General features: G+C 45.3%; 1 protein-coding gene across 2 annotated transcripts in view; it reads right to left on the bottom strand.

Annotated features, from left to right (window-relative positions):
• Positions 1-25,393, bottom strand: part of Crtac1 (cartilage acidic protein 1) — a 138,691-nt gene that overhangs the window by 51,026 nt on the left and 62,272 nt on the right. The gene's annotated exons all lie outside the window — the stretch shown is intronic.

Raw genomic sequence — 25,393 nt, 5'->3', positions numbered from 1 at the left:
GAGATGGAATTCATGGGCAGTAAGGGCCTGAGTCAGCACCCCATCAGGTACACCTTAGACACCTTGACAAAGTGTGTCTGGGTGCTGTGTCTGAGTGCTTCATGTCAAGGGTGCAGTGTTGCCTTCAGAGGCACAACCAAGCGGGAGAGAAGAACACAGGTTCTGACACTGTCAGCAGCTGGCTCTAGGCCTCGGGATGGGGGAAGTCTTGAAAGCCTTGCTCTTCCGTCACCACGGTGCCTGCCTCTTAAGACCACCGTATTCAGAGTGCTTAGCCTTGTTAAGGGTACTTTGATGCATTGTTTTACTTGGCCCCATACAATCTCAGAAAGTAAGTACATAGTGCATTTTCTAGAAAAAGAAACTGAGGGTCAGAGAGGCAAAGTGAGGTCCAAAGTTACATAGCTCATAAGTGGCAGTGCGAAGCGTCTAATTATGTCTCCAGGGTCCAAATCCTGTGTTCTTTCCACACTGCCTCTGATGCTAACATTCTCAATCCTACACATGCTTTTCTCAGTTTTCTTTTCTCCCTAAGCAGTGACCTGAAAAAAGACAATAATCCTACGTTTTGACAGGACTTTACAGTTTATAAAGCATTTTCTCTTCTTTGATCTCTTTTGCTGCTTTTTTTTTTTTTTTGGTACTGGGATTTGAACTCAGGGTTTTACACTTGCTAGGTAGGCACTCTGACATGGAGCCAGGTATCGTCAGCCCTTTATACTATTTTTTCTTTGAGATAGAGTCTAGCTTTATTTTCCCTAGGCCCAGGCCTGGATCTTTACCCACCTACTTTATACTTTCTGTCATGGCTGAGATGCTAGGCATAGGTCATCGTGCCCAGATTCTTCCATGGAATTGGAGTCCTAAGGACCTTTCCACTTGGGATGGCCTAGAACCATGTTCCTCCTGATTTTACCTCCCAGTTGCAAGTTTTACTGGTGTGAGTCACTAGCTTTCCTTTGCTTCTTAAAGGACCCAGTGCTGCCACAAATTAGGCTGGTGGCCTTGGAGTGGTAAGTTCCCCTCTTTAGACTCTGGATTTCTCTATCAGATGAGAGATTTGGTACTAGAGACTGTTACTATGTGAGTGGACAAGTGTGGGTATAGGACCATTCCTCTAGGCCCCAGTTGGTTTCAAACATGGCATTTCTGTGTTGGTAAATTTTATTATATGCATTCCATCCCATAATACAAGACATCAAGCCCGGTGTTGATGCCTGCTTGCCTTTGAGTCTCTAGAGAAATCTTCACCAAGCCCCAGAGCCAGCCAGCAGGACAGGAGGGGCCATGGCCTCTTCTTCACATTTTAGAGGCCAATCCTTTTTATCTTGAATCCATGTAGCTGGGATACACCCCGCTTTCTCTCCCCCTGGCAGTGGCTCTGAGGGAGAAGATTGCTCCAGCCCATCTCTTCTTGGAAGAACAGGGAATATTAGTTCCAGAGCACCCCTTACTGGGGTCATAGGCTGAAGTTGGTAGGTTGGGTCAAACTCTTTAATCTTGCAGACTGAACACAAGCCCGAGGACCTCCCCAAACAAGTATGGCGACCTGGGATGAGGTCTGACACTGCCTACACCTCACTCCTTCCCCTCTACTTCCTGCTCCCCCCAGGGACAACAGACTTGGAAACCAGTGCAATGGCATCAGGTAGGATTGTGGACAATCAAGGGGCAAGGCCACAGGGCAGTGCCCAGAATAATTAGCCCTTCCTTCCACCCAGGGGCCCTCAGTCTCCCCCAGGTAGAGCCCTCCCTTGCTTCCTCTCCAGGGAGCTAGTGCTCCATTTTGACTCCTTGCCAGCCCCAGAAGATGTGCTGCTATTTCTCCTGAGCCTGTGTCTTTGCTCAGCTGCAGCTACCCCTCCATGAAAATCATTCTCCCTGCCCTCCAAGCTCCTGTGAAGCCTGCCCTGCCTGGGTGCTGGATGTGGCTTTTTCTTCTCTGGATACCCACAGTGCTTGCACTTCATTTGCTCCTGGAAGGACAGAAGTGGAGGTGTCTGTGTTCCAGCTTCTCTCCCCTCATTAAACAAACGCTCTGGAGTCCAGGAAGCATGCAGAATGCCATGGTATCCCTGTCTGTGCTGTGCCTAGAGCCACACACAGCAGGAGTCGCTTCTCTACAAAGGTTGGATTCAAGAATGAGGGAGGGAGGAAGGGGGGAAGTGAACTAAAATAACCATGGCAGCCTTAGGAGAGCAGTCCCCCAGCACTGTGCCGAGCCCACGGTCTCATGGCAACCGTAGCTTGTGGGTCCTCTCTGCACACCCATTTTATAGGCACGGAGTGAGGTGATCTACTCGTCTCTACCTTGAGGAGTCTGGGGAATTGCAAAAGAGCCTTTTGGGGTTCACATGTTCTCTCTCTTTATCGCCTGATAGATTTCCAGGGCCTTGTAGGAATCCAGAAGGCCTCAGGTTGCAGTTAAATGGAGCCACGACATAGGGCAAATGCGTTTTTGAAAGGCAGCTCTAGTTTCCAATAGAAAAGGATGAGCCAGCTGGGGTCAGGCCAATAGCAGCCTGGGGGCAGGTCCCTGGTCCTGCCAGGTCCTAGCTTTGCCCTTGAACTTGTTACTTCTTTCCCCCAAGCTTCAGCTTCCTCATCTGTAACTCAGCTATATACCTCACAGGATGGCTGTGATGATTAAGTGTGAGGGTGTGTGTGACAACACTTGGTAAACTGTGAAGAGTTACACACTTATACATTCTCGTCACTCTTAAAAAACACACACAACAAAACCGAGGCACGACCTCTCACTCTCTAGAGATCATTTTGTTCATTTCACACACATTCTAGTTCCTCCTCCCCAATCACCCCTCCCTTGGTTGCTCATCTTCTATAGATTTGATTCTTTATTCTACTTGATAACCCAACTTCTCAAATGAGTTATCTTTATTCTCCCACCACCCATTTCACACTCCCATCTAACTTGTGTTTCCAATTTCCCCAAGGCAACTCTTGCTTCTGTTATCTGTAACCCTTTCCCCTTGGTCACATGTAGGGCCTTTCTTTCCTCTTCACCTCTGACATCTCAGCTGTACATCATCTCTACTGTCTCTGCCTCTCCACTTCCTCCTAGGAGACGCTTCTTTCTGGCCTTTAGGATGCCACCCTTGTCTGGTTGAAGGTCCTTCCTTCTCTCCCTATCCTCTGGATGTTAGAGTCTCTAGGTCTAGCCCTGAACCCTCTTCTTTTCTCTCTTCCTTTTTGCCAGCCCATAATATCCATTCCCATGACTGACAGCTCCCAAATTTATATCTCTAAGCCCGAATTCCCTGCCCAGACTCAGACTCATATATTCGACCGCCTACCTGACATCTTCCCTGCACGTTCCAAAGCATTCTCTGATGGAAAACGTCCAAAATGGAACTATTGATTGCTCTACCTCTCCTTTCCCCAAATGGGGACCCAGGAACTAAGGCTGGAAGCCCCCCCACTATTGGTTTTCCATCGAACTCATCAGCCCATCATGTCATTTCTACCTCTGAAAGTATTTCAGCTCAGCTCTCTTCTCTTCTCCAATGGCCACCCTCTCTTGGGAGCCTCCTTTCTGTTCCTCACTTGCCCCACTGATCTAATCTCCCCATCTCTCTTTTTTTTTTTTTTAACACGTAGGTGAGATCATGCCAGCCTGCTTTGTCTAAAGCTCTTGGATTTGTTTCCTTATGTTCCATTCCTGGTCTGGCCTGGGCCCTCCACTGCCTCCAGCCCATGAATGCATGTCTCAGCATGCATGTTCTCAGCCCAGAACACTTGCAGGACAGAGCTCTCTGACTAGCAGCTAGCACACTCCTCTTCCCTTCCCTTTCACAGCCGGCTTCTTCCCATACCTCAGGTCCCATCTTAAAAGGGAACTCTGCAGAGTTCACCTCCCTCCATGGTCTTCCAGTCCCTATATCTGGCTTCCTATGATTTTCTTCACTGATTTGCCTGCTTCTCCCAATAAAACACAGCATGTTTGATTTCCTTCCACCTTTAGTGCAAACAGAGAGCTCAAACAATACTTGCAGAGTCATTGAAGGAGCTGGAGAAGGTACAGGCTCATCTCTGGGTGGCTGAACAAAAGGTGTACTATGTCGTCAGTCTCTGTTGGGTCTCTGTTCCTCTATTTTGCTAATTCCCAAACATACACAAACAATGCAATGCCAAAGAGCATACGGAAAGCTGTATTTTGGGTAGGGTAAGGGAGAATAACCATGTACTATAGATGGATGCAGGGAATTAACTTTTTTTTCCCTGCTGAGAACTGTTGACTGATGTGAAAAATCACATGTACAGTCACATAAGGGCAGGAAAGATAAAAAGATGTAATCATTGGGTACCTACTATTTACCAGGTACTAAGCTCAGTAATTTACATAGGATATCTCATTTACATAAATAGGAACTTCTTTTGTTATATATCTTTCTAAGCACTGAAAGATATTTAACAAAATATCAATTTTGAAAACTCGTGAACAGGGAAATTTTTTTTCATGCAAAGGAAAAGAATGAACAAAATGTCCACATATGTAATATATATATTTAGGAAAGAGGCAGGGCAGAAAGAGACAGATGTGTATTTGTATAAACAATGCAACATAGAGATACACAGAAGACACAAATAAAGGTGGAAATGAGAGGCAGTGAGTCAGTCTACAAACAGGTAAACACAGATGAAGAGAGGGGCCCCTGCAGAGACACAGGCACTAAGAAGGGCATCTGTAGACATGCAGACACAAGTGGAAAGAGTTCAAGTCATGGCGTGTCAACAGATATTACCACAGAGAAACAATTCCATCTAGTGATTACTTGGGGGCATTTCCTCTAAGGAGTAAAAAAGAAAAATGTGTTGCCTTTTCACAACTATGTATGGGCATAAAAGAATTTCATTTTCCTTCATTTCCTTCTCCTCCTCTTCCTTTTTTCCCCCACAGTCCTCTCTTTACAATCTCTCCCTTCTTCCTTCTCTTCCTTCTTTTCCCTACATTTACTCCTTCTTCCTTCCCCGACCCTTTTTTGAGACAGAACTTTCTATGTAGCCCAGACTGACCTTGAACTTTTGTTTCTCATGTCTCAGCCTCTCAATGGCTGGGATTACAAGTGTGTGCTATTGTGACTTCTGGTTACTTCATCGTCATAAATTTATAGATTTAAAATGAGTTTCAGATAAAAGTGACTTTATGACAGCTAATTATTATTTAATACAAACTGAAAGACAAACATTCCTTGGTATAAAGTGTGGCATGAGAGCAAAATCTGGCCAATTGCCTGTTTTTGTAAATAAAGTTTTATTGGCATGTGGACATGCTCATTTAATTACATACCACCTATTGTTGTTTTGCTAAATGACATAATTGAATAGTAGCAATAGTGACCATACGGCCCTCCCCAAACTGAAAATATTTACTCTGTGGCTTTTTATTATCAAAGACTGCCAATCCTTGGCCTAAATTCTGAAGGGATGTCAGCCCTATGAGTATAATCTAAGTTTTAAATGACCCTTATCACAATAGTACAAATAATTAATTAGAAAACAGTTTAGTAAAGATGAATTTCATGGAAGTACTCAGGAGATACATTGGCTCCAGAAAAGTGAAGTTTGACTATACAGATGATGTTGAGTGTTAGGACAGAGATTGTGAATCAGGATGGATATCCTCTGGGAGAAAAAAGAAGAGAAAAGTTGCTTAATATAACTGTGGTCTACAGACAGCCTCTTTGGAGATTAGGTGGCCATTTCCAAGGCCATTAACTAAGTAAGAGCATCAGTCCTGCAAGTGAGGTAGGTGGGAAAAGGGGTAATGTGCCAAAATGGCCATCATCTTTTTTCTTTTTTGTCTACATGTGTTTCTCCACTCATTGACAAGTTGAGTCTATTTCTCCTTCTCTTCATTCTCAGGTAGCTTTACTTGCCTTGATTGGCAGAATATGATGGAAGTGATACTGGGCCAGTGCTAGGCCTACCCTTTTAGAGGTCTTGAAGCTTCCTCTGCCTCTGGGGAAAGCTAAGCTAGTGCCATGGAAGTGTACCCAAGCAACAGCTATGTGAGCATATCTTGGACTTTCAGTCCAGCTCATTTGATACCATGAAGCAACAGAATTTGATGCTATGTAGAGAATTACCCAGTTAGGTCCTGGCTGAATTCCTGACCCACAGAACTGGGGAGTATAACTTATTTTAGACCATATAGGTTCTGGAAAGGAAAGCAGATAATAATGATCTGTCATCTCAGATCTGTGAGAAAGAGAAATTTATCCCTGGAGGGGAGGAAAAAGGATTATCCACAAGTCAATGGGATTCTCTAGGTTGACCATTTGTTTTCCTAGTGGGCATGTCTGTGCAATGGAGAGTTGGAGCCAGCTGGGTTGATAGTGGGATCTCAGAGTATCTGAAGGTTTGTTCAGGGCCTATGGTGGAGAGTAATAAGAAATGCAAGGCCTCCAGACACCAAAGTCTTTCAACTCCTCCTCTTTCTTCATATCAAAACGTTTCCCATTTTGAATGTACCTTAAGCATGGATTATTTCTTTGGAAATGTGTGTAATGCTTTCTTTTCCTTTTCACATAATTCTTTGAAAGCCATTGAAGTTAAATAGGATCAGAAACATAAGGGAAATCATTCAAATAGGAGATTGCCAGATTGGATCCTAGAATAGGATCTGTCTTAGAGGCTAGACGTTCATTCTAAGGGGGTGGAGCCGTGATTCTGATTGTGATGAGAATTCTGGGGAGGAGATCTGTGTGTGTGTGTGTGTGTGTGTGTGTGTGTGTGTGTGTGTGTGTGTGTGTGTTAAATTGGATAAAGTTGAAAAGGGCATCCCAGGAAAAAAACAGCAAGCAGATTCAATCTTGATTTAGGAGCAGGCCAGAGTGAAGAAGCCCCACAAATAGAGTGCTCTATTGAAGAAAGTAACTTTAAGATGAAGGAGCAAAAACCTTTTGTCCTGAGGGGTAGATGGTTTTTCAAGAAAGGGATGTTTGGTACTAAAAGGTCAGGATAATCTGCAGTGATGAGTGTCTATGCTCTGTAAAATCTCCACACAGACTGATTGATTTATGCCTTGTTCTAAAAAAGATCTGTGCTCAGCATGTGCTCTGTGCCCTTGGAATTTCTTGTATTTTGATGCACAGAGAAGCATCCAGAAGGCAAAGACCATCACAGGCAGCTGTGTCCCCCACTACACCTGAGGCAATGGTGGGAAAGAGCAAGTGCTCTGTCATGCTTGCTGATGTTGATGCTGTTGATAAGGATGATCAAGACTCCATTTCTCAATGTGTTTCTTGGAAAAGAGGGAGGCACTGGGGAGGCATCCTGGAAATGCTCGGAGGTGGGACTGAGGGGTCAGATGGAGGCGGAGGCTGTGTTAACCAGGATTCTTTGGGCTTAGGTAACAAACATTCTACCCGAACTAGTTGACTTTTTTTTTTGTCTCAGATGTCCAAACTGTAGGAACAGCAAGGCCTGTGGGGTAACTGGAATGAAGGTCACAACTAGAGAGTTGCCAGGGCTTTATCTTCTTTCCTTCTTCCCCTTCCACCTGTTGGCCTTTTTCTTTCTTATTCTTTTGTTCCCACACAATGTTTTTGCATGAGGCTTGAATAGTGGCAGCAGCTCAACTCTAGCACCACCTTGAGTTGGAAGATGCTTCCTTTTTCAACGTGACAAGGCCCATGGATGAGCTCTGATTGGCCCACTTTGAGCTACACGTCTATACCAGAGCCAACAGCTGGGAGTCTATTGTTGGCAACCTTCAAGTAGGAGCTGTGTATCATCTTTAGGAAGAAAAGTGTCTGGAAAGATGAGGGATGTGTCTCTAGATGACAGTGACTCATTGGGTCTGTACGTTTTTTTCAGACACATTCCCCAGGGACTGCTGATGGGAAGCGGAGCTTCTCTAGCTCTATCAAGTCCCTGTGCCAGACACATCTGAAGGTCCCTCCATTAGCCCCAAACCCCTGGGGCTCCAGGAAGAGGCAAACAATGAATGTGGAAAAACTATCTGGCTCACTAGTTTCTGGAAATGGGCTAGAGTCTCTAATTCTTGCTGGATTCTCAGTTCAATGTTCCCGGCAGCAGGGCTGGGCTACAGACCCTGAGAGTCCAGCAGGTGGACAAAGCAAGATAACTAGCTGCTATGTCATAGAACATTTTAAATCTCTACTCAGGCTTTCTTTCCGGCATGTCTGGAACTGGCATCTGAGAAGCTATTGGTCTAGGTCTCTTTTGGTAAATTTAGGGGCACAATGATGGGGTAATTAGCCAGTGGATATTTGGTTCTTCTTTTATTAAGCTTGAAAAGCAGCATTTAAGCTGGGTGGCTCATGCTTGCAGTCCTAGTTACTCAGGAGACTGAGATCTGAAGATCAAGGTTTGAAGCCAGCCTGTGCTGACAAATCTGGGAAACTATTTCCAATTAACCAGTAAAAAGCTGGATGGATGTGGAGGTGTGGCTCAAGTATAGAATGCTAAATTTGAATGAAAAAGCCAAGTGAGAGAGTGAGGCCCTGAGTTTAAACCCCAGTACACACACACACACACACACACACACACACACACACACACACACACACACACAGAGTAAAATTTATTAGGGAAAAAACCCCAACAAACCACCTTTAGTTGGAAGCACATGATATGACTCTTAACATGAAAGGAAAAACTTGGCAAACTTATAAACGTGATCAAATCTATGATTATGATGAGATTTGTAGATATCTTACAATGAAAAAAGTAACATTTGGTCATCTGCGCAGTTGTTTTTAAAATACTCAAGACTTTCCAGAAACATGTTTCCAGAAAACATGTCTACAGATTGTATCTGAAGAAAATATATATAAATTCCACACCAAAATATCATTTGTTGAGTGGGTAACACGGTTTGACAAGAAATGTACTCATTACCTTACTTATGTAATGGTAACCCCTCTGTACATCACCTTTACAATAAAATAAAATATTATCAAAGTACATCATTTGTTCCTTAACAAGGAATGACAAAATAAACGTATAAATGGAAAGAACCTTCCAGGTGAGGCATGTAGGAAAAATTTAATAGCGCATCATTCTTCTTTAAGAGCAGGAAAGATAAGCTGGTCACTGGCTTTCGTCACCCTACTCCGATTCTATTTCTAGATGTGTGATGGGCACACAGCCCTGTAAGGAACTGGGATACAGCTGCATGCCTTCAGCCCTGAGAAGGTGGCTGGGTAAAGGTGGCAGAGGCTCCTGCTCTTTAGAAAGACATGGATCTATGGAGGTGACAAAGAGTGACCAAGAGAGCTGAGGACTTGGGAGTCAGGATGTGAGTGGCCCATTTCAGGGCAGCTCATTGGTGTGGGGGTTTGTGCCTAGGGAAGAATTGCTCTGTAATCCCCAGAGATGTGGATGCTCTCGGAACAGCAGCAGATCTGAACCTCAGTGCCTCATGGGTAAAGTAAGGATGCCCACCTCAGCCACTGTGCTGAGGACTGAGATCAAGCTGTAAGGTGTTTAATGCAAAGTGTGGCACAGAGCACATGCCCAGTGAACACTAGTTAACAAGTCTATCTTCTGCCTCACACACTCAGGGCCTGACACATAATGGGAACTCAATAAATATTTTTGAAAGGATGAGTCATTATTATTACCTGGCTAGCCTTGAGCATAGGAAACTGTGAGCTCCATGGCATTCTGGACCATATTTTATTCTTCTTGCCCGAACACAGATTTGATAAAGAAGCTTGCTTATATTCACTACGATTCAGTTTCCTCATCTATAAAGTGGGGGTGATAACATTTGCTCTACTTCGAGGTCAAATGACTTAATACAAGTAAACTGTGACACAGCTGTAGGTTTTGCTTATGTGCCCCCACACACATGCACACGCACACACATGGTGTATACAGCTATTGTCTGCAGCAGAGGCAGCTGCTTGGGCCCTCCGGGGAGCCCTAGCTCTTCTACCCAGTTTGACAGGAGCTGAATGATAGGTCCTTTGAGCTGTAGAAATGCCCTGGCTAAGGGAGATGACAGGATTTGCAGAGGCCTGGTCAGCAAGCAGCTGTGATTTTTCTCCAGTGAGGAGGAAGTCAGGCTGGGCACAGGCTGGAGATGTGCAGGAGGCTGCTGTTAAGCCAGTTGGGTTTGATGTTTTGCATTGGGCAAGTAAGGAGACATAGGTCACTGGAGACCAGTCACGAGTCCTGGCAAGGGGCAGGGTTCAGTGAAGGGCAGGCTGGTGAAGCACAGGACTCTCATGCATAGAGAAGAAGCAGGTGGGCTCTTCTTGGTCAGAGCTCTGGAGAATGGAGATGGCCTTCTTTAGAGCATACAGGCCTTTCTTTTTGCCCCAGGGCTCCAACCAAGATCTTGGATCAGATTCTAGCTGAGCAGTTGGCCCCTATTCATGATAATGAAATTTCCTCTGGTGACTACCTACTTGGAATTTTTAATAGAAGTCACTATTCAAGTTCCCTGTGACTATCAGGACACATAGGTCATATCAAGTTGAACCCTATTTCCTTTTGCTTGCTGATGTCTCCATCTGCCCTGTCTGTTCTGTGTGCATAACTGTTCTGCTTGCTGGACTCCATTCCCTACTCTTGCCAGCTATCCCATTCCAATGGGGAAATCACGTTCCTGCTAGTGTTCTCTCTCATGCTGCAGCTAATGGGGTAAGCCTGGCTGTGTCTTGAGAAATAATGGCTGGAGGAAGCAGCAAAAGCCTCCTAGTTGCTATGGAGTGTTAACTGATGAATTCAGCTCTTCATTTTGATTGGAAGGAAATAGTTCTAGAAGAGACTCTTGCTTTGAAAAAATATAGAGCTGCCAACTACTAAAGGCGTTCATTCAGAGGGGTCTTTGTTTCCAAGTTGGCTCCAATTCCCTTAGCCATACATTAGCACTAATCAGAATTTGGCTGTTGGAGCAAATGTGCATTAAAGTTTAGGGACAGAAAATGTTGTATGTTAAGTATTAGTGAGAAAGTACCAAATTGGACCCAGCTAGACATTTATTTCTTTAAAGTGCTTGCTGTATAAAAATTATCTACCTGAATGGAAGTTAAGATAAATAGTTACGCTAATTCCAAATGAAAGGTACACGATTATAATCTAACATATTAGGTCAGCAGGCATTTTATGTTTTAAGTCATCTATCAGCTTGGGCTGATCCAGCCTGACTGCAGGAAGAGTAGTGAGTAGATTCTTGTTCCTCAAAGTGTATGGTGGGGGAGGCAGTGGCATCATTTGGGAGTGTGCTAAAGGATGTGAAATGTTGGGATCCATCCCAGATCTCGGAATCAGATTCTGCATTTTAACAAGGTGCTCAGGGAACACACATGCACATCAAAGATTCAGAAGGACCAGTCCTGATCAGTGTGTCTCAGAGAGGAATCTATACATGCTTCCATGTAAGCTAACAATGCAAATTTCAGAGGGCCACACTCAACCTTCTGAATCTGAGTCCAAGGATCCAAAGTCCAAACCGACTTCCAGATGTTTTTCACACTCATCAAAACATGAGCTCCACCACCAGCATTTCCTGTCTCCTGGAGATCCACTCAGAACCTGGCAACACATTGTGTGCTGAGTCCAGTATGAAAGAACTTAGGTGAAGCGTTTCTCTACCATTTAGTAGTTTATAGCTGCATCACCGTAGTTGAACATGTTGAGAACAAGCTGTGGTGCGAATACCCAGAAGGATATTATTGATTAATTCACAATTCACAATGCATTTGAGTTTCCCGTCCACACTTGTGAATAGATGTCCTCCCGGAGGGTAGAGAACAACAAAAGCCTTGTCTTCATTCTTCCCAGTTCTCCTGGGGCTGAGTAGACTTCCACGGTGAGCAACCATTTGTTTTCTCAGCCACCCTCATGCCTTGCTCTAAGCAGACAGGTAGGCACCCAGTGACTTATTTCATGAGCCTTTTCCTCCTTGTGCCCACCATGCCTCCCCAAGACCAGGCAGGACTGTTCCTCTGCAGCTCTGTCCACATCCAATTCCCAACACACAGGTCAGCCAAGGTCAGACACAGCCTTGGTGTCTGCAAGAGCTCTGTCCTTTGGGATGGCATGAACATTCTTCTCCCTGTGATGTGTGAATTCAGTTCCTTTAGAAAGAGAGAGACGTGAACCATACCACTCTCTTTTAGAGATAAGAGAAACCAGACAACATCTTTTGAAATTCAATGTGTGACAGAGATGGGATAGCATGAGATAGAGTCCAGCTGGAAGTCTCTGTTGAGTCGTAGCCTCAATAAATGTCTAGGAGGCAGCAGAACAACTCCCCCTTTCCCCTTCCCTACTGCACAGTGGTCCTTTAGTGCAATTGTGTCTATGTTGGAACTATTTGCCTCTGACCTTAGGCTTCAAAACACAGAACTAAAGAGGGCAGACAATTGCCTTCCATCCTCCAGCCTCTCAGTCTGCACAGACAGCTGCATAGAGCTTCCTGGTTTGTCCACACTGGCTTAATCCTCTCAGCCACCAGTGGAGCTACCATTTACCTCCCATGTCTCCAGTGAGAAAACAAGGCCAGAGGTTAGTCATGCCCCAAGTCACACAGCTAGAAAGAAGCAGGCTGAGTCGTGAATCTGAATTTGGTTCCTTTGATTTCTAAATTCTACTTTCTTTTTCCCTAACCACAATGTCTTATCCCCCACCCCCCACTCTTGCTCATAAGCTAACATTTTATTTTAACTAGACCAGGGATTCCTTTTGGCAACGCTCTCTCTAAATTATACCAGTGGGTTCAGAACGAGCATGTGACACCTTCTCCGCAGGTGTGGTGGCCAAAACACCAGTGACTGCTGCTTCCTGTTGGGTCTCTGGGAAATTCTCGAGAGGTGTTGCTGAAAAATCAGAGCCAGATGGTTGTCGTGAAGAAGTCTCTCTGGCTCGGCGGCTGTGCAGTCGTCCTGGGAGGGCCATTGTTGCAGCGGAGGAACATGGCATGACCATGCTAGACCCCTGGCCCTTGCCAGCTTCCTAGTTGCTTTGCAACAGCACAGACTTTTCACTTGGCTCAGCTTCCATTGCCAGTGAAGAAAAGTGCCAGAAGAGGACACGTAGCGAGCACAATGTCTAGGAGGCATTACGGCTCGTCTGGAGAGTCCCCCACAGGCCTGGATGTAGATGGTGATAAAGGGGAATGTGACAGCACAAATAAGGCTCCTGTCCGCACGATCATTAGACTCAACAGATAAATGCGGCCCCGTTGTCAGAAATGACAATCTGGGTGTTACAAATAACTGACTCGCCATTGTGATTGCTAGAGCCGAGTTTCAGGAGGAAAGCGAAAACCTGAGAGGTGACCGAGTTTCTGCCCTTTGAAAGGTCTCTAAAGAGCAGAGTGGATTCCTGCCCAACCCCATTTAGCCAGGTGCAGCAGGGAAGCAGACACAGCAGGTGCATTATTCCGAGGACTCTGGCATGTGCCCTATGCCATCCTCTGTGTGCAAAGCAAGTCCTACATCGAGCAGAAGGATTGGAGCTAAGCTGGGGCAGGAACTCTGCATTAGTCTGCTGGGTACTGTGACCCAATACTATGTGCCTTACTACAAAAATGCACCATCCCCCCATCCCCTACCCAAACAGTTCTGGCCCAGCAATCTGAAATCAGGACATCAGCAGAGTGGTACTTCCTGCCAAAGTGCTGGGGACAATGTGTTCCATGGCTCTCCCTGATTCTTGTGGCTGAAGGAATTGGTTTGCCATGGGAAGATGAACTCTCCCCAAGGTCTTCAGCTACTTGTATCTTTTGCCCCATAAGGTGATGTGCATGGGCTCTGGGCACTCTGGATTAGCAATTATTTCTTTCCAGAAAGCATATCCATTAGGAGATTAGCTACAGTAGCTGGGAGAGGGTGGTAGGTGCTCACACACACTGGCTTATTGATCTTTAGGACAACTATGGCAAGTCCATGCTGGGTTCTCTTTCACAAAGACAAGCACAAGCTCTAACCCTAACAGAAGGTCTACCCTTGCCCAAGGGGCTCCTCTGTGCCCTGTGGACCTCAAAGATTCCCAGAGCTCCTCAAGGACCACAGGGGAGGAGCATGGGAAGGGCTGAACTTTTTGGACTACTTTCAACCCTAGCAGCTCTACACAGGTTTAAGGTTAGGGTACTGTGTAAGATTTTATTTTTGTTCTGAAGGCTTACCTCGAGAAAATAAAGTTGGAAACCCACAGCTCTCTACCTTACTGCTTGGTGATATTTGGGCAGAAGCCCCATTTCTGGGATCAGACAGATATGAACACAAACTTCCTCCCTATCGTTTCCTTGTTCTGTGTCCTTGGGCATGACCTAACCTCTCGGAACATCAAGCTTCTCATGTGTACAATGGAAATATTAACAGTACCTTTCTTAAAGGGCGTTTAGGGGAACTAAATGAGATGAAACACCCCTAATGCTTGTCATACTCAGGAAAGAACCACCACCATTTTCCTTGTTGTCTTTGTTGGTTTATGCATGCCCCACTGCTCAGTTTCCCTGACATTCACTCTGTGAACAGGTGGGTCCAACTGTGTTTCCCTCACTAGCGCATCTCTAGGAGATGGACAGCAACTGGGCAATGCATGCATTGTCAGTCACTCTTCCAGCTCCCAAACTGCATGGTGCCCAAAGGGCCTATGGTTCATGCATGGGTGCTTGGTGATGCATACAAGGTGCAGCCATTGCCTCTGTCAGGATCCAGAAGAGAGAATGATGACCCAGAAGGGCTTGGCACCATGAGGAGATGTAGAATGTTCTTGATCTCTTTGATAATTGCAAATATTTATTGACTAACACCTATGGGTTTTTACATAGCCTCGTAGCAGGCAACTAATGCCTAAGTGGCCAGCTTCTCTTCATGGGAAGTAGCTACCCAACTGGCAAGGGGCAATGAGCCTGCTTCTTTGAAGGGCTCTCATTATACTAGCTTCCAGATTGAAGGCAGCTGATTGACACCAAACTTGCCTCTCTCTTCCTAAACAGCTGCTTTGAGCCTAGATTTGGATTGGATTTTAGAATGCATCATACTGACAGCTTAGCATGTATTGACTGCTTACTGTCTGCCAGGTGCGGGGCTAAGAACTTTATATGCATGTTCTCACTTTCCCCCAAATGGACCTATTATCCCTTTTTACAGATGAGGTGTAGGAGCTCAAGTGACTTCCCGAAGGTCATTTAGCTCTAAAGTGACAGTGCCTGGCTCAGGCTGGGATTTGTATGCTCTCTGGAGGCTGTGTTCCTGAGCTTGACACAATCCCCTGTAGGATCAGTGTTCTTGAGAAAGAATTCTCACTGTCCACTCTTGGGCATCCTTATTATTGACAGGATCTAATCCTCATCATTAAAAATAAATGTGATAGACAGAAAGAACGGTAATTAAGCAAAACAAAAGGGGAAAAAAACTACCACCAACAAAACAGATTTCTTTGGATTCATTTCTCCTCTAAATCATAGAAATCAGCCACTCTCAAAAAGCACACACATAAGCATGGCCCTAGACTCCTTACCCTGAGGCACAGTAGTGTTCCAGGGTGACAGAAGTGACTCAGACAGAGGTGTCAGGGGCAGGAGGGACTGTCTGGAAAAATGCATACTGAGAAGCAGAGCTCTTATTTGATCCGGTCTTTCTAGGGACTGAGCCTCAAAAGGACATGGAGACGAGGGGATGGACGGCATTGGTCATCTTTTTGGTGGGAACGACAGTAGACTTCTTAGAATGTGAAGAGAGAGAGAGATAACACAATGAAGTATGGGGGAAGGGGATGACATTAGCAGGTGTATGCTTTCAGTGTGGACCCCAGAAGGTGGGCTCCTTCCAACTGCACCATCAACACCAGCACCATCAGTAACTGGAGCAGCAGCAGCAGCACTGGTATTTGTGAGAGCTGGTTATGAACCATATGCTGTCTAGCTGAATTCTCAACGGAGTCCTCACACTCGGTGGAATAGAAACTATGTTTGCCTCCCACTCAACTGATAAGGAAACAAACAGTCAGCAAGATTAAATAATTTGCCTAGGGGAATGTGGCCTAGTGGTAGAGTGCTTGCCTTGTATACATGAAGCCCTGGGTTCGGTTCCTCAGCACCACATATATAGAAAAAGCCAGAAGTGGCACTGTGGCTCAAGTGTTAGCTTTGAGCAAAAAGAAGCTCAGGGACAGTGCTCAGGCTCTGAGTTCAAGCCCCAAGACTGGCAAAAAAAACAAGAACAAAACCAAAACAACAACAAAGAAAACAAAAAAAAAATGTCTAGGTTGCATGGCTGGATAGCAACAGAGCTGGGTTCAAACACAAGCTTGCGAAATCCTGGGAGCTCATCGTGTTCTTATGACAGTTTCTTTCTTCCCCTTGCCTTTTTGATCTGATGGTTTTCCCCTGCATTTACTCTTTTGAAGGTGGATGCATTTTTGATGGAGTGGGAGCAGTCCCCTGGCATGGTCTATGTCTACTATATTAGAACACAATAGATTCTCCACCCTTAGGAGGTTGGGGTTGGTGTGTGAGATGTCAAAGACACACTGAGTGTGTGTGTGTGTTTGTGGGGGAAGGTGGGGCAGAGACTTAGAAACAGGAAGTGGCAGTGACGTTCATTAATACACATAACTTTCTGTGTCAGTCAGAGTAGGTTTGAATTTGGGAACACTAGGGTAGATCTTCTGAGCCCTCCTTCCCTCTTCCTGTACCACCCCCAATGTTAAATGAGGGAGAGTCACCCCCATGCCCAGCCAAGGTCTTGTTGCTGACCCAGTGGGAAAGTGGGGTATAAGAAAGAAAGAGCCCATTAATGGGTCATGTTTACAATAAACTTCTAACTCTCAGCCTCAGGGCTTCTTAGGTGATGGATGCAGTTTCAAAACTGAGAACTAAGCGTTCTGTACCTTCTCATCCTAGGGGAGGAGATGAGCCCAGCCCTTGCCAATTGGAATGGGGACAATTTCTTCCCTCTGAGACATTTTGGTGCATTTAACAGAGACAGTAGTGAGCAATGTTAGAAGTTTGTCACTTTTTTCTCAGAGTAGACATCTCCTGCCCAACCATGGAGAATTAGAACATGACCTTTTTATTAAAATAAAAAGTGGGGTAGGGGGGGACAGAGGAGGAGACAGGGCTCAAGCAGGAAAGCATTTGCCTAGCAAGCTCAAAGCCCTGGATTTAAGCCTTAGTACTACAAAAAAAAAATTCAGCTTTTTAGAAGCATTTTAGGTTCACAGCAAGATGTCTCCACCTGTCCCTCTGCCATAATCACCCCTTCACATGGAACCTTTGTTTGGATGATGAACCCACCTGTCATTACCACCCAATGCCAAAGTTTATATGAAATTCACTCTGGGTGTTGTACGTACTGTGGATTTGGGAGCATGTCCATTTTCTCTGACAAGACAAGGAACAGGAGACTGGCTGGCAGCCACCAGGTAGACAAGGCCTCAGCCAACACTAGCTCCTCATCCCTGGTTAACCCCCAAATCTACACCTTTGCTAAAACATATGACTTAGTCTCACAGGAGGTCAATAACAAGAAGACAGAGAAAATCCACTGGGATGAAACAAACAGGAATAGGTTCCATGGACCTGAAAAACAGCGACCATTCCAGGCCCTCCTGCTTTGGGTGGTCTTCTATAGTGTATTCTCACCGGAGAAGGCCCTGAGATGAGGCTGAAGGACGCTGGTAATCTGAGGACAGCAGGACTCATTCAGATATTGGCAGCAGAGAATGTCAAAGAGCAGCAAGCCATCGTGAGACTCTACAGGACATAAGAGCATTGGACTTAACAGTCCTGGATCTGGTAGTTACAGTCCTATGTGCAAAATAGCTATGAGAAGTTTGTGACAGAACACATCTGATTTGCTCAGATGCCTCACAAGGCTAAGTATCTCACCTTCTTTGTGGAGAGGATTTACGGGGTGAAAGAATACAAAGCAAAATCAGCAATAGGAAAAGGCATGTAAGGAAAGTCTGGAGGTTAGCAGGCAAAAGCTTCTAAGAGTCCTCTCCAGGCAGAGCACACAGAAAGCATTTAATTTCCTCAGCAATGAGTTGTGACAACATGTGTGAAACACTGTCCACTCAGAAAGCTCATTAGGGACCCAGTGTCCAGGGTTTTTACAGTGGGCTGGTCCCATAGGTATCGACTGCCTAGCGCATAACCAAACAGGAGAGCAGGGCTTCAGCATGAACGGCATTGTTTGTATTAACAGTTCAGGCACAGTGAGCCAAGTGTATCCATTCTGGGGATCTGGTAAAAGGCCTCTTCAAAGCCAGGTTCCCAAATGGCAGCCATGCCAAGCCTGCTAGCATGTCTTTCTAAGCAAGCAGTCTCTGGCCTGCTGGAACTGCAGTTTTATTGTCTGGCACATAATAGATGCTCAGTAAATTGTAGCTCTTGTTCTCAGTAGCATCACATACTTGTACTTGTATGTTTCTCCACAGCAAAGAGACACCATTCTGTCACCACCAGTGTCCTTCAAGTCAGATGGGACACCCACTGGGAAAATGAAGAGCACATGCCTACCTATAGACACATGGATGTCACATACGTGTCCAGTGTATGTGTCCTGATGGTTGCTGTACACACAGAGTGTGCCTGAGATAAAGTAACTGCTTACACAATATACTTTCCTTTCAAGTGACCTTTCAAGTGACCTTTCTAATGTGAAATCATTCTTCTATCACTGGTCTTGTTAGCATTTACAGTTCTGGCCAGCATGCCTTCCAGGTCTAGCTGAGTCATTCATTGACAAAAATGGGTTCAGTGAGACAGGACCCTGGATAGAGCCTTCCTCTCAGCTCTGAGTCAACCTTTGCGACATGATTTCAGCTAAGAGAAGGGCCATCTATGGCTTGCAAGTCAGCAGTATTCACGGCAATAAAGTTTGGGGAGAAGATTAAGAACCTTAGTGAAATTAAAACAAAGCATATCTACAAGCATTCAGCCAATCCAGTAGCCAGGTGCTTCCTCACCAGGTAAAAGGGTAGCTGTCCTGGATTCTTCCTGGACAGCTAGTGCTCACTCCTGGTGATCACAGTGTAGTGTCAAAATTTATGAATCATTTGTTTGAGCTACTGTTTGTTAATCTTCAGATCCAGTGAGTGAGGATGAGGTGGGGAGGGGGTGTTCCCCTATCCCTGTCTGAAATACTTTGTTCTTTTCCCAACCACCTCATTTTTTTCTGGGATCGTGACAGGTCATTAAGAGCACAGGCTGCACTGTGTCTTGGAATTTTATTTCAGAGAAGATGTGTGCTTCACCTGCCCTAGGCTATGCTTCCCTTAGCTGTTCGGAGGCCTTCCCTCATGGAGATGACAGAAGTTAAGCAAAGTTGTGAGATCAACCTTCGTTCTCTCACTTGTTTGTTTTTTTTTTTTTTTGGCCAGTCCTGGGCCTTGGACTCAGGGCCTGAGCACTGTCCCTGGCTTCCTTTTGCTCAAGGCTAGCACTCTGCCACTTGAGCCACAGCGCCACTTCTGGCCGTTTTCTGTATATGTGGTGCTGGGGAATCGAACCCAGGGCCTCATGTATACGAGGCAAGCTCTCTTGCCACTAGGCCATATCCCCAGCCCCTCGTTCTCTCACTTGTAACATCTTATTCTATCCTCATCTCCACAACCCACTCTCTTTCTCATCCTTTGTTACTTCAAACTGGAGTAACAGTACCCCACTCTAGGATATCAATCATTGGGGAACATGTCGTCATTCAAAGTCCACCGAAATTACCAGGAGTTCATTACACTCTATGGCCCCTTACACATAGGCTTAAACTTTTTTGATATAATTTTTGTTCAAAACTCTAACAAAGCAATATCCACAGTATGAGAAGACATAATCAATGTGGATCTTGGGTTGGAGGGAAAGGAGAGGAGGGCCTTAGCATGTAAACAGAGCAGATGGAGTGAGACAAAAGAGTGTGCAGAAGTGATAACACATCCCTAGGGCTTTATAATCCTAAACCCCAAAGTCAAAATGTACTTCTTGCTCTGGTCTTCCTCTCCTGAGGATGCTGATGGCTAAGGAGGGAATTCTGACTCTTGTTCAGCCGAGATGCTCCAGTGCTCCAGGCTCTGCCCCAGGCTAGAGTCTAATCTTAAAGGTAACTGCTTCATTTTCATATATATTTGGTGACTGTGTCTTTTCTGCATCTACTCTCTTCAGCGGAGTTTTTTTTGAACATCAGATCTGAGAAGAAGGTCTGTGTGCTGTGGAACATCTCTGAGTTCCAGGACCAAGCAAATTTCTGTCCTCAGACCTGTAGTCCCTCTGCTTTTCTAGATCCATCCATACTCATCAGTACCCCAGGTCTCAGGTGACAAGGGCTGGGTCCAGTTGCTCACAGTCCAGACAAGAACAAGAAATGGGAAGGTGGGCAGACTGAAAGCAGCCTTCCAGAGCCAGATGAAGGAGAGCAGGTCAGAGCCAACTCCTAGAAGTTTCTGTCCCACAGACAACAGGACACTGCGTCAATAAGAAACACACAGAAGCATTTTTCAAAGCTAGCAGCTCTGAAGGAATTAACGTAGATCACCACTTACCACACACACAGCCTTGTTCTTCTCTCACAGACTTCAGAGTCATTATTAAAGGACACATTTCAGAGCAGAATATTATTAGGCTATTGATCGCTGTTAGTTTCGATGTTTAATTCAGTAACAGCTTGGATGGTGGAGAGCTTTAAATGAAACGGATGCACCCAAGACCTACACAAACCTTCCAATTTTCCACTGGGTTTCACAAGGAACTTTGGCAATTCCAGGGGGACTGGGGGCCCCTGGTTCCACGAGGTTCTCCCAGGCTGGGGAATTGATGGGTCAGCTTGCTGCTGAGCCAGGCTATGTGGTCTTACAGCACAGAAAATAGAAAAGGCAGAAGAGTTCCACATGAATCCAAACAGCATCCGCTCCCTCTGTCACCACACATTAAATGATCCGGGACCAAAATTCAATACACACCTTGAGCACTCTTGCGGAACGGTACCCGCGCATCTCGGCGGCATCAACATCCCGGGAGGATAGAATAAAGGGAGGAGGGAGGGAGGGAAGGGAAAAGAGATGCGTTTTCTGGACACACACAGGGATTAGAGACCACACCAGGAAGCCAGTCCCAAATGGACCACAGGACCAGTTTCAATGATATAGAGAGAGTCGTGTGACAGCATTGTCTCTTCTCCCTGGAAGCTGATGGGTCAGCAGGAGCCAGGGGTGTGTAAGAAATGTAGAGATAGGCAAAGAAGAGGCTTAATGAGCTCTAGTGTCCCTCAGTCCCTTGTCACCATTCCACTCCTAAACCCTTGCTGAGAACCAGGGCCTCACCACTGCTACTCATTGTCTGTACCCTCTGTGTCTCTCTCTGCATGGGCCAGTGATTCTCAGTGTGGCCCTCTGACAGGCCCCGTCAGCAGCACCTGGGAGCTTGTTAAAGATCTGCATTGCTCAGGTCCTGTTCCAGTTTTCTTGAGTCAGAAATTCTGAGGCTGGAGTCCAGCTGAGAGTTCTGGAAGGAGGCTTAAGAAATGTACATTTGTGACAAGCCCTTGGGCAATACACATTCAGGGGTTAAATTTTTTTTCTGGTATTGGAACTTGAACTCAGATCCTAGGCATTGTCCCTTAGCCTTTTAGCTCGACTAACACTATACTATTTAATCCACAACTCCACTTTTGACTTTTTGGTGGTTAATTAGAGATAAGAATCTCTCGAACTTTCCTGCCCATGATGGTTTTGAACCATGTTCCTCAGATCTCAGCCTCTTAAGAAGACAAGGTTACAAATATGCAGTGCACATTCAGTTTTAGGAACCACTGGTTTGGATGATTGCAACAGCTTGGGTTGGTCTGCTTCCACCAGTGTTGGTGACAACCCGACATGATACATAATAAACATTTATTGACTGACTAACTGAAACATAACCACTGCTTTTAAAACTTCAATGACTACTCATGGCCTATAAAAAATAATGTGGAAATCTCCCAGCGACTATTATTTGCTGTTAGTAGTATTTTTTTTAAGTCAGTAGCTATCTTCCGTGAAGTATCTAAATCACTCCAGGCATTTTGGTAAATACCATTATTAACCTACCCTCCCTCCGTTCCTTCGTTCCTTCGTTCCTTCCTTCCTTCTCCCCTCCCCTCTCCATCCCTCCCTTCCTCCCTCCCTCCCTCCCTCCCTCCCTCCCTTCTTCCCTCCCTTCCTCTTGCTTGCTTGCTTGCCAGTCCTGGGGCTTGACTCAGTGCCTGGATGCTGTCCCTGAGCCTCTTTGTGTTCAAGGCTAGTGCTCTACCATTAGTCACAGTGCCACTTCTGGCTTTTTTTTTTTTTTTTTGAGTAGTCTGTTGGAGATGAGTCTCATGGACTTTCTTGCCCAAGCTGGCTTTGAACCTCAATCTTCAGATCTGTCTTCTGAGTAGCTAGGATTACAGGTGTGAGATACCAGTGCCCAGCAATCTTTTTCTTTTCATTCTTCTAAGACAGGTAGTTTCTCTTTACAGATAGACAAATGAGGGTCAGAGAGGTTATGTAACCTATCTAAGCAAACACACTGGTAGGAGTGATGAGTTGGAGTTCAAAATCATATTTGTATATTTCCAAGGCTTATGCCCTAAGTACATGATCTTTCAAAATCAGATCTCAATGTCCTTTCCACTCTTTCCACCTGCCACACTCTCACGGGACTCCACAGTTTGCCTTAGCTGGTCCTTTCTAGTACACCCTTTCCTTTCCTTTTTCTCTTGTCCAGAGACCACCAGCCATCTAGAATATCTCTGGCCCTCCTCCAAGGTGGAAGGACCCACTTGCTGATTAAACTGATGATGCCAGCCTGGGGGCCTTGAAGCCCCTAGGTGAGTACAAGAAGTCTGGTGTTCTGATCACTTGCATCACATGGGGGCATGTGAGAAATGCTGAGTCGTGGCTCATATACCCTCCACCCCCTAATCTCTAAACACAGTGGACTTGGAGTGGGGCTGAAGCTGTCTTTTTCTGAAGCAGGTCCCCTCTCTCCATGAGGCTCCTGCACAAGCATGTGTGAGGGCCACTGGCCCAGGACAACGTTGCTGTTAGTCACATGGGTCGCCAGCAGCAGATAAACAGAGGTTGTGTCTTGACAGGCCATCAGAGGATGAGTGAATGAGCCTCTTTCTCTTGTAAGGACTGAGGTGGGATGGGGTCTCCCATAAAATACTCATAGGAGAAAAGAAGCCACAGCAGAAACAGCCTTTCCAGATGTGGTGCCAGCTGTTGGCATGTAAGAAACAAGCCGGAGCATGAATAGAAGACACATGTTCCCGGCCACAAAAACTTGACGTATCGACTTTGGCAAGGCTTGCGGACCACGCGGCGCTGATAATGTTATTAACGTGGAATGTATTTGCCTGACCTTATCAGGCTGTATAAAGAGCACAGGTGTCTAATTAAGTTCGCATGCCAACACCTCTAACTTCTTTCTTGATAGCTACTGAGCCCATCATTTACCCGGGTGCTCCAGAAATGATCGGTCTTTAAAACCAAAGGAAGTTGGTCATTAGCATTTGTGAGGCGCTTGTCATGATTTGTGCTGAGGGGAATCTGGTGCCCAGAGATGGAGGGTATTTCATCCTACTTGGCGGGATCTCAGCCCAGCTGGTGGGAGACTGGGGCTTATCACCCCATCACACTCGCCACCAGGCTCTGCCCTTCATCCCCATCTATTCAGTAGTCATACAGATGCCTTGGAAGGGGACCTTGATGAGCTCACTGATAAAATTAGCAGGTGACATCAAGTTGGGAGAGAAAGCCAGTGCTGGGATACAAAAGGGACCCATGAGTCAGAAGTGATTTCCAGAGCCTGGTGGGAGGGCGTTTACTTAGGCTAACAACTCTCAGAAAACACACGCACGCATGCGTGTGCACGCACACACACACACACATATTAAAATAATGGCAAACAATAGTAAATATTTATGTAGCACTTACTGTGTGCCAGAAATGTGGTCTAAAACTCTTTCCAGACATTAATTCAGTTACTTCCCAGTATCCTATGAGGTAGGTTCTATTATTGTCTTCATTTTAAACATGAGAAAACGGAGACAAGAGCACGTAAGTAACTTCTCCTGGGGACAATAAATATTATTGGATTGAACTCACTTTACAGCTCCATCCAGTGAGCCTTCACTTTCACTGAAGCTGCTGAGTATACCTAAGTACTAGTATAAATACTAGTCTCAGAAGTCCCTTCCCTTCCTCCTTCCCTTCCTCTCCTTTCTTTTCTTCCAAGCATTAATTTGCAGAAAGTTATTCTTTGTGTTGATTATGTAGGAAATATGTAGGAAAAAAATTGGATAGCTAAATTAGAGCTATTACTGCAAGATGACTGCCCTCCACCTCCAAAGTAAAAGTCATTGACGGCACTGTAGGCTGTAGTAATGGAGATATAAGTATATCAAATCAAAAAAGGTGACAGGCTTGTTCTTCCCTAGGCTGGCAACTTCACTCAGAGTACGCTCAGTTCTGGCACCATAATAAACTTTAGCAGGCAGTTGTCAAAGTGAGCTATACTCGAGGAAGGGTGGCCTGTTCAGTGAGAGCGACTGAAGGCAGGACTCAGAATCTGACGGAAGCAAAGAGATCTGACTTGGGAATAAGATGACAGATGTGGTAATCAAGAGGTGAGAATGATAGCTGCCACTGGGGAGAATCCTTGGAGACACAGAGCTGACTTGTCACTATAATCTGGATTTTAAATGTTCCCCCAAAGACTAAAATCTAGTGGAGACTTTGGGAGATGGAACTTAGTGGGAAGACTTTAGGTTATTGGGAGTGTAAGGTTGATTTTTGTTCTTAATATTTTGGAGTAGGATAGTCTTCAAGTTACAGAAAAATGGAAAATACACTACAGAGCCCTTCCATATATACCAGATCCAATTTTATCTATTAATTTCCTCACTATTTATCCAAGGGTTTCTCTGTTACAGGGTCCCATCTAGAACAGCACATTCCATTTAGTTATCTTGTCTTCCTAATTCCCCTTGACTGTCATAATTGCTCATCTTCCTTGGTTTTAATGACCTGGACAGTTTGGAGAGGTGCTGCTCAGATATTGAGGTGTGTGTGTATGTATGTGTGTGTGTGTGTGTGTGTGTGTCTGTCTGTCTGTCTATCTGTCTGTCTGTCTGTGTCTGTGTGTGTCGAAGTACTGGGGACTGAACTCAGGGCCTGAGCATTATCCCTTAACTCTTTTGCTCAAGGCTGATACTCTACCACTTGAGCCACAGCTCTACTTTTGGCTTTTTGCTAGTTAACTGAAGATAAGAGACTCACAGAATTTTCTGCATTGGCTGGCTTGAAACACAATCCTCAGATCTCAGCCTACTGAGTAGCTAGAATTATAGGTGTGAACCACCAACACCTAGCTCCTCCATTAAGATTTCTTCTCATGATTTTATAAGGATTCATGAGTTTGGGGGAA

Source organism: Perognathus longimembris, chromosome 2 (genome assembly GCF_023159225.1).
Source record: "Perognathus longimembris pacificus isolate PPM17 chromosome 2, ASM2315922v1, whole genome shotgun sequence".
Taxonomy (NCBI): domain Eukaryota; kingdom Metazoa; phylum Chordata; class Mammalia; order Rodentia; family Heteromyidae; genus Perognathus; species Perognathus longimembris.
Note: the sequence above shows the minus strand (reverse complement) of the source record. Positions and strands in the feature narration are given on the sequence as shown.